The sequence below is a fragment of the Schistocerca piceifrons genome, unplaced genomic scaffold, assembly GCF_021461385.2.
Source record: "Schistocerca piceifrons isolate TAMUIC-IGC-003096 unplaced genomic scaffold, iqSchPice1.1 HiC_scaffold_1886, whole genome shotgun sequence".
In the NCBI taxonomy this organism is placed as follows: Eukaryota; Metazoa; Arthropoda; class Insecta; order Orthoptera; family Acrididae; genus Schistocerca; species Schistocerca piceifrons.
In genome coordinates, this window is record NW_025727774.1 from 1,323,773 (window position 1) to 1,337,886 (window position 14,114).

Consider the following 14,114-nt stretch of genomic DNA (forward strand, 5'->3'; position numbering starts at 1 on the left):
ATGAGGGAAAGAAAGTGACTAATGACAGGGGCACGAAGGAAGAAATGCAGGAGACGAGACATAACAGACCCCATAAGGAAAGGAGTGGGAAGGCACTCAAAGGTTAAAAGTTTATCATTGTGGAGACCAAAATAGGGGACTAAGTTAGTTGTGGCACGGATTACTGTGGTATACAGACAGAAATACTGTCGTCAGTGAACGAGTGTCGATTGCGATTGTGACGAACTGTTACAGAGGGACAGTGGAGCAGGGCAGCGGAGAGGACCTTGGAAACAATGCGAGATGGACAGTGAGAAGAGTTAATTTACAAGTGTATCACCTTAAGGCGAGAATAATGTTACTTTGCTGTTGCCGCGTTAGCGAGGGAGGGTTACGTAACTCTACTTTATCGTCAGTGATTAAGTCAGGACTTTGTTACTGGTGTTTATTGAGAGCCAGAACTTCCAGTAACGATAGTTTTCTGCCTGTATTTCACCTAAAGAGAACACTGCATTTGCTATTGCAAGAACAACATTTCTTCAAAGTACAGCAAGGTGGGATCTCTATTTTTCTTTTTTTTCTCCAACTCCTTTCAAGTACAGTCAGTCTGTTAATTATAGCACTATCTAACTGATCTACGCACATTTTTCCACACAACTTGGAGGAAGTCCTACATACTTCACTGTGTTCTTAAACACAGAATCTTGTTTTTGCTGGTGAACAGAATGTGGTCAACAGGACTCCTAGTGCAGAAAGCAGGTGTTCATTCTCTAGAATTTTAGTTTGCTCACCAGTACCTGAGAAGTCCTGCCTGTCTTTCTCCTATGTATAATTTCTTTAATCATTTTAATGCATTCTGAAAGACTTATTTACATCTACATCTACACGCATGCTTCACAACCACCCTAGTGTGTGTGCCCTACGGTACCCTCTGCCACTACCAGTCACTTCTTTTCCTTTGCCACTCACAAATAGAGTGAGGAAAAAACGACTACCTATATGCCTCCACACGAGCCCTAATTTCTCGTAGGTTACCTTCATGGTCCTCGTGCAAAACATATGTTGGTGGGAAGTAGTAGACTCCTTCTGCAGTCAGCTTCAAATGCCGGTTCTCTGAGTTTTCTCAACAGTGTTCCTCAAAAAGAAAGTCACACTCCCTCCAGCGATTTTCATTTGAGTTCCCAAAGCATTTCTGTAATACTTGTGTGCCACCTGAACCCACCGATAACAAATATAGCAGCAGTCTGCCTCTTAACTGCGTCAATGTCTTCTTTTGATCCGACCTGGTGTGCGTCCCGAATGCTGGAGAAGTACTCGAGAAGGGGTCAAAATAGGTTTTTTTTTTTTTTTTTTAGGGCACACAACTACAGTGGTCATCAGTGCCCAGGCTAAATTAGGAATGCACTGCGAGGCACAATGTTAAAACAGCAACTAGAAAGGACAACACTATAAAAGGCACATTAACAGGCAAGGGATTAAAAGAAAACAGCATAATCAAATGTCCTTAGACAGGTTTGTCAAGTGGATAAAACGAGGAACGCGAGCAGCTGCTCCTGGGTCATCCGCTAAAATGTCATCCAGAGTACGTGGCAGGCCAAGATCAATGCACAGTGTATTAAAATTCGGACAGGACGTTAAAATGTGGCGGACGGTCAGCAACTGCCCACATAGGCAGAACAGCACCGGCGCAGCCGTCAGCAGATGGCAGTGGCCAATCCGTAACTGGGCCAAAACGACCTCCTACCGCCAAGAAGGGCGTGAAGAGGTCGTCCGAGCCGTGGGGAGAGGTTTCGAGGCCCGAAGCTCGTTTTCAGTAAATGTAGACCAATCGGCACGCCACAGCGATAAAATGCGCTGACAAATGACCCTGCTACAATCTGATGAAGGAACACGACGAGAAGCTGTCCGAAGCTGGAGGACCGCAGCTTCGGACGCGGCATCTGCAGCTTCATTCCCAGGGATACCGACACGGCCAGGAACCCACACAAAGGTAACCGGAGAACCGCCATCCGCCAGCTGCCGAAGAGAGCGTCGGACCCAGTGCACGAAAGGGTGAACCGGATACGGATCACCGAGGCTCTGGATGACGCTCAGGGAATCGGAGCAGATGACGTAAGCAGAACGTCGGTGGCGGCAGATGTAAAGAACAGCCCGGTAGAGGGCAAAGAGCTCAGCTGTGAAGACCGAACAATGGCCACGGAGCCGGTATTTGAAACTGCGTTCCCCGACAATGAAAGAACACCCTACACTGTCATCGATCTTAGAGCCATCTGTATAAATGAAGATCGTATGAATGAACTTCGAACGAAGTTCGACAAACTGCGAGTGGTATACCGAAGATGGGGGAACCACCTTAGGGAGCGAGCTGAGGTCGAGGTTAACACGAACCTGAGCCTGAAGCCAAGGTGGCATTTGGCTCTCGCCCACAGGGAGAAGTTGCAGGGAGTGAAAAATCAAGCTGCTGAAGGAGGCGACGAAAGCGAACGCCAGGGGGTAGCAGGGCAGAGACATAAAACCCGTATTGACGGTCGAGAGAGTCGTCAAAAAAAAGGAACGATAAGACGGGTGGTCGGGCATTGACAGTAGCCGACAGGCATACCGACAAAGCAGTATATCGCGCCGGTAGGTGAGTGGCAATGCACCGGCTTCAGCATGAAGACTCTCGACAGGACTAGTATAGAACGCTCCGATCGCAAGACGTAACCCTCGATGTCGTATAGAGTTGAGGCGACGTAAGATGGACGGCCGTGCAGAGGAGTATACAAAGCTCCCATAATCCAGCTTTGAGCGGACAATCGACCGATATAGGCGAAGTAGGACGGTTCGATCCACTCCCCACGACGTACTGCTGAGAACACAGAGGACATTTAGGGAATGGGTACAACGGACAGCCAAATATGACACATGTGGAGATCAGCTAAGTTTTCTGTCAAATGTAAGACCTAAAACTTTTGTTGTCTCCACGAATGGGAGAGCAACGGGACCGAGATGTAAGGACGGTGGGAGAAACTCTTTGTAGTGCCAGAAGTTAATACAGACCGTCTTCTCGGCAGAAAAACTGAAACCACTGGTGACACTCCAGGAGTAAAGACAGTCGAGACAATGCCGAAGACAGCGCTCCAGGAAACGTGTACGCTGCACGCTGCAGTAGATGGTAAAATCGTCCACAAAAAGGGAGCCCGATACATCAGCTGGGCAGCAATCCATTATCGGATCGATCGCTACGGCGAAGAGAGCGACGCTCAAAACTGAGCCCTGTGGCACCCCATTCTCCTGGTGAAAGGCGTCGGACAGGACAGAACCCATCCCCGAACTTTCGATCCATTAAAAATGCACAAATAGAAAGAGGGAGGCGACCGCGAAGGTCCCATGTATGCACGGTGCGGAGAATGGCCGCCCTCCAACAGGTGTCGTAAGCCTTCTCCAAATCAAAGAACACAGCCACTGTCTGGCACTTCCACGAGAAGTTATTCATAATGAAGGTCGACAAGGTAGCCAGATGGTCGACAGCAGAGCGGCGCCTACGAAATCCACACTGTACATCGGTAAGTAGGCGTCGAGATTCGAGCAGCCAAACCAAACGACAATTAACCATTCGTTCCGTCACCTAACAGACACAGCTGGTAAGGGAAATGGGTCGATAACTGGAAGGCAAGTGCTTGTCCTTCCCAGGAGATCACAATAGTGTCCTATATGCAGTCTCCTTTACGGATGAATCATCATCATTGTCATCGTCATCGTCCAACTCCAGCATCCCAGGTGTGGTGTACAACCTCTTACCATTTCCTCCTGTCTTCATACAGCTTCTGTTCCAGGACAGTTTCCCATCTGTGTCCTTTCCCCTCCAGATCTGATCTTACGGCCTCTATCTAGCATTTTCTTCATCTTCTTCCTACGACGTTCAGATTGAAATACCTTTTGGACGACCTTTGGCTGCTCATTCTCATTATGTGCCCCTACTACTGAAGCCTGCGTTTCTTTACGGCACTGGTAACAGCAACCTCAATACCAGCCATTTTACACGTTTCTAAACCAATGCAGGGATTGGTATGAAACAGGTTACGTACACGATCACATTTGCTTTTCGTGGCATTTTATCGTCCCGGAGAAGATTTCCGATTTTACTGTGAAAATTGGATGCTTTCTGTGTCCTGCCGAGTATTTCCCGGTTAATGGTATCGTCTTTCGAGACCACACTCCCTGCGAATTTGAAATAGATTCTACTCTGCCTCCTCTTAGAAATATATTTCCTTGCCTGGTGACGGTCATTTCTAATGTTTTTGTTTTACTTATTTTTAGCCTGGAATTTTTGGGTGCGTTGTTCCAGTCATAAAGTTCCTTCAGTGCTTCACCTTCTGTCTCTCCCCATACTATCAAATTACGAACCTTACTTTACTAAAATTCTCCCAACGAACTGAAGTCGACCACTCGCCTTCCCTACACGCTCATTCCATTCTGTATTACTTTGCGACGTTACACCTAAATATTTAATCCGCACAGCAGGACTGTGAAGGGAAGATTGGAACAGCTGATTCGTGACAGTATACACAGTGGATCTCGGGCCACACGTGGTCAAATACTTGTTGTCATAGGAAAGAAAGTAGGTCTTTTTTAGGATAAATCCAGACAACAGTTTCCCCTGCCTAAAGCGGATCTCCAGCAGTTTAATAAATACTGAAACAATCACGCACAAGACAGATTTTAACACAAAAAAAAAAAAAAAAAAAAAAAAAAAAAAAAAAAAAAAAAAAAAAAAAAACCAAATCATTGCAAAGAGTAACATGGGGCATTTCACAGACTTAACAATCCTTCATCAAAACATGCAATCAATAAAAAAATAAAATACAACTATTAGAGGTTGAGCTCCAATCTTTGAACCACTCAGTAGTTTGTATTACTGAGCACTGGCGTAGAGGCACTGAAATCCAACATGTAGTATTATCTTTGTAAGAAAGCGCAAACTCTTACTGCAGAACTACTTCAAGGGGTGGAGGATCATGCATTTATATCAGAAAAAGAACACATTTCAAGTCAACACGGCCTCAGTACAGTAAGTGAAGACAAAAACTTTGAAATATCAGCTATTGAATTAACAGGGCTTGATATCATCAAGAAATTAATGATTTTGTGTGTGTGTATAGATCTTCCAGTGGTAGTGTGGACACTTTTTTCAATAAATTAACAGAAGTTCTAGATAAAGTCTCAAGTACAAAGGTCAACATAATTCTGTGTGGGGACATTAACATCAACACAAATATCATAAATGAATCCAACAGCACCTTCATAAACATCCTTCAAAGTTTTGGCATGTCCCTATTTGTCAATAATGCAACAAGGGTTACTACAATGACTGCATCATTAATTGACCATGTGGCCACAAATACGGATAGGCAAAAACGTGACGTAGCTGTAAAAGATCTCAGACTATCAGACCATCTCTGTCAAATAACAACAGTAAAGTCAGGCATCGAATCATTCCCTAAACTACAAGTCCCCGAACGACATCTATCAGAAATCAAAAGAAAAGATTTTTCAAAAGAACTAGAAAAACAAAGCTGGGATGAAGCGTATAAGGAAGACAATGTGAATATGAAATTCTTTAAATTCTCCATATTGTTTAAATTGAACTTTGAAAATACATTTCCAAAAATACGCATGTCTGTATCAACATCTCACAAAAACAGATGGATAACAGCAGGTATTAAGATGTCCTCCCAAACACCTCTGTTCCATGAAAAAAGATTTGCAATGATCCAGAATTCTTAAATTTCTATCACAGATACAAAAAGATCTATAGGAAGGTGCCGATTGCTGCAAAAAAAGTCATTTAATGACAAAATAATATATACTGCAGAGAATAAAAGCAAAGCAGTCTGCGATGTTATAAAAAAGGAAATGGGGAGAGGTAAACAATTGCAGCATAACATATTGCTAAGGGAGAGGGATAAGGTAATAAATGGTCAACAACATTTAGCAAACTATGTAAACGAGCATCTTTCAAGTACTGCAGAGAAGTTACAGCAAACACTCCCCAAAACAAATACAACACCTGTAAATAATGTTGCACTAAATACAATGATGCCACTTCTAACCACAGAGAATGAAGTCAATAAAACTGTTCAAAAACTAAAATATAAAAAGTCAGTAGGCTTAGACGAAGTACCAATGTGTGTACTGAAACAATGCATAGGAATTAACACATATAATAAATGAATCCTTCACATCAAGGACATTTCCAGAGCAGTTGAAACAGGCAAGAGTTGTACCTTTGCTTAAGAAAGGTAATGCAGAAGTCATAGAAAATTACCGGCCCATTTCCCTGCTGCCAGCATTCTCAAAAATAATAGAAGCAATTATGAAAGACAGGTTAATGAATTACCTGAATAAATACAATCTTTTAAGCGAATCACATTTCGATTTCCGAAGTGGCAAAAATACAGAGTCAGCCACAGTAGAATTCACAAAAGTTGTACTTGATGCTCTCGATAAAGATGAGAGTGTCACAGGCATATTTTTCGATCTTTCTAAGGTGTTTGATACAGTCGACCACAAGATTCTATTAAATAAATCAGAAGCATTAGGAATAAGAGGGGTAGCTAATGACTGGTTTCGCTCGTACCTAACAAATAGGGTACAAACAGTAGAGATAACACATACTTCAAATAGATCTAAACATTTAGTAAAACACTTATAAGAACCAAAATACATTAATACAGGGATTCCACAAGGTAGCATATTAGGACCAATACTGTTCCTGATATACATCAATGACTTTCCCAGTAGTGTTACTCACGGTGAAAAAATTCTCTTCGCTGATGACAGCAATATTATAGTCAGTGAGAAAACAAGAGAACTCCTTGCTGAGAAAGCAAACTAAACTCTCAAGAAAGTTTACGGTTGGTCAATAAGCAATGAAATGACACTGAACAGAAAGAACACTAATGACATGAATTTCAGTTTGAAAAGGAAAAATGACTGTTAAATTAAATGTAGGTGGCACCTCTACAGACTGTGTAAGAAATGCAAAATTTCTAGGAATGAATATTGATTCTCAGTTGAAGTGGTGTGAACACACAAAGGTACTTTCAAACAGAATGGCGTCAGCATGTTATGCCCCCAGAATCCTATCATCATCAGTGTGTAACACGGAATGTCTTCTAGTTACATACTATTCATATGTACACTCAATTCTTAGCTATGGCATTCTTTTTTGGGGAACAAATGCACAAAATATGAAAACAGTTTTCAAACCGCAGAAAAGAGCCATAAGAATAATAACCAAAAATACTCGTCGGGCTCATTGTAAAGATCTGTTAAAAACACTGGGTATTTTTTAACTGCTCCGTGTGAATACATTTACCAGTCAGTTGTACACACCAAAAATAGCATTGGTAATTACAGCACAAACAGCTCTGTCAGTGACAGTGCAACAAGAGATAGACTCAACTTACATCTACTGAGAAAAAATAAACATAAAACTGAAAACAGCATTTTCTACCAAGGAACAAAACTGTACAATAAATTACCAAAAGAGATTAAAGAAATTGCAAAAATACACTTACTTAGAAAGGCAGCTAAAAAGTACCTGTTATGCTATACATTTTATACATTGAAGGATTACTTAGATAAAACAGAGCAGGGGTTTGATAAAATATGTTGTACAGATAAACAATAATTATGACTATAAAACATCCAATATTCTACATAACACCTTCACTTAATGTGTTTTTTTCCTTTCTAGAAATACCTACCCCCAAGCTATCCATAGCACAATACTAACACCTCTTCCTCTTTCCAAGCTCAACATCTCACCCATTACGGAGGGATGCAGACTCAGTTTTTCAGGGTAGCAAATGGGAAGCTGCGGTACAGGAAATGGCCCAGAGATCACCAGTGTGTGCAGTGACTGATGGTGAGATATGAGTGAACAGTGTGGCATTACATTATTTAATGAGTCATTTGTAAAAGAAGTATTGTACACCAGGAGTAAATCTAATGTTTGTCTCTAACTAGAAGTGTGTAAATGTATGTGTATATGAATTAGCTTATTTTAAATTGGTCTAAACTTGTAAATACGTTGACATGTCCTATATCCTTGTAGAAATAGATCTACGGATGAATAAAGCTACAACTACAACTGTGTCGAGCAGCGCACTACTGATGCCGTATTCGAACATTACAGGTTCGGCTTTCCCAATCGTCTGCATTAACTTACATTTTTCCAAATTCAGACTACCTTCCGTTCATCACACCAACTAGAAATTTTGTGTAAGTCACCTCGTACCTTCCTACAGTCACTTAACTTCCACACCTCGCCCTACACCGCAGCACCGTCAGCAAACGACCACAGACTGCCGCCCACGTACACCGCCAGATCATTTACATACATAGATAACAACAGTGGTCGTACCACGTCTCCCCGGGGCGCTCCGGAGGGTACCCTCATCTCCGACAAACACTCACTGCCGAGGACGACGTACCGAGTTCCGTTACTCGAGTAGTCTCTAAACCGCTCGCATACCTGGGAACCCGAGCCGTACGCTCGTACTTTTGTTAAAAGTCCGTAGTGGGGGCACCCTGTGAAGCACTTTTCACAGGTCCAGGAATACAGGATCTGCCCTCCGTGCACAGTTCGCAGGACGCGACATGACGAAAGGGCGCGCCGTGGTAGGAGGTGGCGGAAGGCCGGACGTCCGCGGTAACGGGACGCGAGGAATTGACAGAATTTTTGTGAAAGCTACTGACCCGTTTGCGAAGAAGTTGTGCGAGACTGAGGCCTCCTCCGAGGTAAGACCGAGGAAAGTGAGCCGGTAGTCACGGCAGGGGGAAAGGCCGGACCCGTAGCAAACGCGGCACCGCGCAGGGAGCGGTGGAGACCGTCCTACCGCCGGGGGGCTCTGCCCGTCGGTCCGTCCCGTGCGAGGCTCTCCGCCTCTGCTCGGCTACGGCTACTGCGGCCTACGCCCACTCGGACCCCCTTCCCGTACTCGAGCCTCGCTCTCCCTCTACAGTTTCTACCCCCGCCAGAATTTCACCGTCACCGAAGTGGGGAGTCCTTCCCGATTCTTATTACAATTCTAAAAAAGAGAAAGGGAACTGAGAGTTGTCATTACACGTTAACGGAACACGTTTATTTTCGCAACACGTTACAGGTGTGTCCCGTCACCAGACGGTCTACTAAATTAATAAAATTTTTAAAAGTCTCCTCAGGTTTGCTTCCGGTTCCCAAAATCGAATCAGTTCGATATTTCGGTGATCCGACTGTTTGATCTCTTTGGGAGAACAGTCGCTGCTGCATCATCAAGGACTCGGGGCAGCGGCAGTCTCCTGAAGGTGGCAAACATCTGGATCGCCAAAATATCGAAAGCAGTCGATTTTGGGATCCGGCACCAAACCGGAGGAGACTTTGGTGACTTATTACACCGGGAAGGCCTGCGAAGTCGACACACGTATTTACATACCGGCACAAACTTATTTCCGTAGGCACAGTTGACTCTACTAAATTCGTATCTTTTTTTATAGAAATATGTATCACAATGCAATACGAGTACAATACTGCGACACAGAAATCTCGGCTTATAAAACACGAATTATTACACTCACATAAGGACAGAAATACTGATACGACATATAGAAAGCTAGTAGACAAATATAGTGGTTCTTAATACCGCACGAGTAAATTCACTTGCAGTAAACGGCGTGCGAGTGGTGTTGCTGCAGCCTGCCAGTACAGGGTGGTAAACTGTTTATTTTCCCTAAAATTTATTTTATAATAGGAACACACATTGATACCAAAAGATAGCATGTATTTTTTGACAACATATAGGCAAAGTAAAACGTATTTAATAGCGAGAGACGTAATAATAAAGAAAAAACATTAAAAAAACTAAACATGAAATTGTAGGTACAAAGTAAAAATCCATCCTGGATTTTCCACTGTTTAGTTACAAAATAACTTATTTTATTAGACACTGCATATTTCACAAATAAAAAAAAAAAGATGTAAAAGAGAAATTATACTAGCAATTCATCAAAAATGTTGAAAACCCACTGTCTATTCCTAGTTACGTTCATCAACTTCGTTACCTGGGTTAGTACGGCAAAGGGCACAAACTTCGAGGTCATCTGAAACGTCCAAATCACTGTGTTTGCATTCCCCAGTAGGATGTACCTGGTGGCCATTTCCCCTCAAATGACAGCTCTGAGTACTGCAAATTACTTGCATAATTGTGTTCCCCAAATCTCGTTTTAAAATCCATCCCTGTTTCGCCTACGTAAATATTGTCACAGGACCTGCAGCTAATCCTACAGATGCCTGGATGACTGAATTTATCTAATTTTTCATCCATAAAAAGATCCAAATTTTTTCTTTGTACAGGACCCAACCTGCACGTTAGCCTTCCAAAATGTGTTAGCAATTTTTTTGCACGAGGCAACAAAGGTATGGAAATACGAGTGACCTTGAAACTTCCTGGCAGATTAAAACTGTGTGCCGGACCGAGACTCGAACTCGGGACCTTTGCCTTTCGCGGGCAAGTGCTCTACCACTGAGCTACCCAAGCACGACTCTCACCCCGACCTCACAGCTTTACTTCTGCCAGTACCTCGTCTCCTACCTTCCAAACTTTCCTGCGAACCTTGCAGAACTAGCACTCCTGCAAGAAAGGATATTGCGGAGACATGGCTTAGCCACTGGCAGAAGTAAAGCTGTGAGGTCGGGGCGTGAGTCGTGCTCGGGTAGCTCAGTGGTAGAGCACTTGCCCGCGAAAGGCAAAGGTCCCGAGTTCGAGTCTCGGTCCGGCACACAGTTTTAATCTGCTAGGAAGTTTCATATCAGCGCACACTCTGCTGCAGAGTGAAGATCTCGTTCTCGAGTGACCTTGTCTTTAAGTAAAACTAACTGCGTCTGTACTTTGTTAATAACCTTTTTCCCCAAATCTCTAACAACTCTGGACGTGTCCTATCAATTGATCCTTTGTTTTAGTCATGTTGTGCCACAAATTTATTTTTTACCCCCAATTCAATTCAGTACCCCCCCCCCCCCCCAAAAAATCACTTGCATTAGTTATCCCCTCACTACGAAATTCAACCACAGTGTTCGTGGGGAGGTTTGTGTGTTTCAAAGATACCCTGAGCTATGCTATTGGAAGTGGTGCTTCTGGTGGGCTCACCTGTGCCAGACTGGTCAGCCGGTAGGATTCCAGACAAAGTGTAGCCCCCCCAGCAGGGCTCCCTTCTCGAGAGTACGTGGGTGGCAACCGTACGGGCCCTCAGCTGAGTCTGACACTATTTCCACTTACTTGCGTCAGGCTGCTTCCGCTTACTTTACTACGGGTCTCCCCCGACCAACTCTCCGCTTTTTCGACCCCGGCGGTATCGGGTTTTGTGGCCAGGGGTGGCTTCCAGTATTCCGATTCTTTCTCAGTCGGGTACCAGCCTGTCGAGGGTAATAATAGGAACCTGCTGCCTCGCAGGGGAAGGAGGGATTCTCAAATGCCGAGGGAGCACTGCTGGCGGAAAACGGAACCACCCAACAGGCTGCAGGCGGGGCAGGGCAGAGGGGGGGGGGTGGGAGGGGGGGGGGGTCGGAAACCGCCTCCGCGTAGTCCGCGGGGACCACTTCCCTGCCACAGAAAATGTACGAGGTCACCAAAATGTCAAGCACGCGTGGAAACTGGACGGCCTATACGACTGTAACAGAGCGATAGACACGGACCGGTCTAATTACGGCTACTCGGAGTGTGCTGAGTATCGATAGAGCAGGGGCACTCAGAAATTTGAAAGACCAACTGAAGACTTGCCAAACAGAAATAGTGTCAATACAGGAGATTAGGTGGAAGGAGGCCTGCACGTCGGATCCCGGTGACTGCACAACGACAGTTTGCCACAGTAGTGTTACAGCCAATCTCAGAATCGGTTTCCTCGTACACGGGGCCTACGAGGTGGCGATATCACATTTTGAGATGGTAATTTTTTTTACACATTTCTCTCAGACAATCAGTGGTCTACCTAAAAAATAATTTAAAAAGGGATTAAAAACAGTCTCTAGCACAGTAAAGTATTTATTTGAAACGGTAATCGGTTTTATCGGCTGAAGTTGACATTTGCGGAGCCAGAACACCTACTTCGTTCGCTACCGTCACAGTACAAACTGTCCGAAGACGGTCACATTCGGACCGAAACCGGTTACCGTTTCAAACAAATATTTTACCGAGGTCGAGACTGCTTTTAATCCATTTTTAAAACATAAATGGGACCGTATGCACTCTGCTCTAACAGAAGATGCAGACGACGAGGCCAAAGACAGGTACGAACAGCTCGAAGGGACATAATGTGAAATAGTGGAAAATGGTGTGAAAGTGCTCCTAGAGATACGAAAGCAGAGGCAGGATGACAAACAGTGTTTAGTGCACGAGCGTGCACCCTGCGGCTCACGTACGGCTCAAAGTGAGTACCAGTGCAGCCCGAGAAGTGAGCACCGGCCACACAGTCTGTGGAAAAAAATCATTTATGTAAAGTTATGACAAACTGAATGTTTTAAATTTGAAACTTCCACCACACAATGCCATTCTCTCGTTGGCCCATTCCGTGGCTTTTTCTTTTTTCCTCCCTCTCTCAGCATTACTGTTAGTGTCAACCGTATTACGAGAGGCCCAAAAGTACTCAGTCTTCTTCCAATGCGGCCCGGGTAAGTTAGCACATTGGACACTGCGGTTTAAACAAAATGTGGAAAAGTACAGTCTACACGAGGAGTGGACTGAGCACCGCCGATTTTGACGTAAGCAAAAACCTGATCGTAACCAGCACCGTATCCCACAAAATAATTTCTACAAAGGAAGGTAGAAATCTCCAGGTAGAGACACAGTCAACCAGATAGATCACGTACTTGTCCGAAGAAGGCACAGCTCGGACAGACGTTAAGAATGTTAAGGTGAGTAGAGGAACTAATAAACACTCTGACCACTGTACGGTAACAGTCGAGTACAGGCAGACGACACTGACGAAAATTTATTACCGTGAAGTAAGAGATAGAAAGCGTAATGTGGACTGTATCGTCACCGACGAGAGGGAAAGACCGGACTTCCGAAGAGAAATGGATGAAGGAATGAGAGCAAATACCGTGGAAGAGGAAGCTAGCACCCGTTATCATTGGCAGCTAATAGAAAGAGCAAAGCGACATACGATGAAAGTCGAGCTGCAGCTGGAGAAAAAATAGAACTGGGAAGAAGACGCTCGGCCCACCCGACAAAATGACGAAGAAACAAGACGTAAAAAAAAGCTATTTGCAGAAGGCAAAACAAAGAATTAGAGAAAAAGAGAGAGAAAGACGAGAGAGTGTTAAATGAAAATGATATCAGAAGAACGTTTAAGGGAGCAGAAGAGACAAAACGAAGCTGGTTGCCTCAGACAATGATATACTGGGATAAGGAAGGAACGTTTATTGGAAATGAAAGTAAAATCATAAAAAGATGGGAAGAATATTTTAAAAACTACTGAAATTCAGGAAAATCCAGGAATTTGAAGAAGAGGAACAGGTGGAACAATGTGGTAGCAATAATGAGGAAGAGGAACCACCATTGGTAGGAGTGATGGAAGCTGTTAAGGGCATCAGTTACTAGAGAGCTACATCTACCAGATTACTCTACTATTCACAATAAAGTGACTGGCAGAACCACCGTCGAGCTGTCTCTCTACCGTTCCACTCTCGAACGGCGTGCAGAAAAAATGAGCAGTTAAACTTTTCTGTGCAAGTCCCGATTTCTCTTATATTATCGTAACGATCATTTCCCCGTATGTAGGCGGGTGCCGACAGAATGTTTTTACAATCTGAGCAGAAAACTAATGATCGAAATTTCACGACAAGATCCTGTCCGAGCGAAAAGCACCTCCGTTTTAACGATTGCCACTACAATTCGTGTATCCTGTCTGTGGCACTACCTATGTCGCTGTGGGGGAAGATAAGATACTAAACAAAATTGTCAAGTATGGTGGTGTAGATATATTAGAAAAAATGCATAAACTGGTTTTAAAAATTATGGAGATGTAAAAAAATGTGGAACATATAAATCATTATACCAATATATAAGAAGAGCAATACAACAAATTACAATAACCGTAGAGGAATAGCACTGGTG

The 14,114-nt window shown here is 43.8% G+C and overlaps 1 non-coding gene across 1 annotated transcript; it reads left to right on the top strand.

Annotated features, from left to right (window-relative positions):
* Positions 1–10,709: 10,709 nt before the first annotated feature.
* Trnas-cga lies at positions 10,710–10,783 on the top strand. The gene has a single exon. It is a non-coding gene; the product is annotated as a tRNA-Ser (tRNA).
* Positions 10,784–14,114: the final 3,331 nt, after the last annotated feature.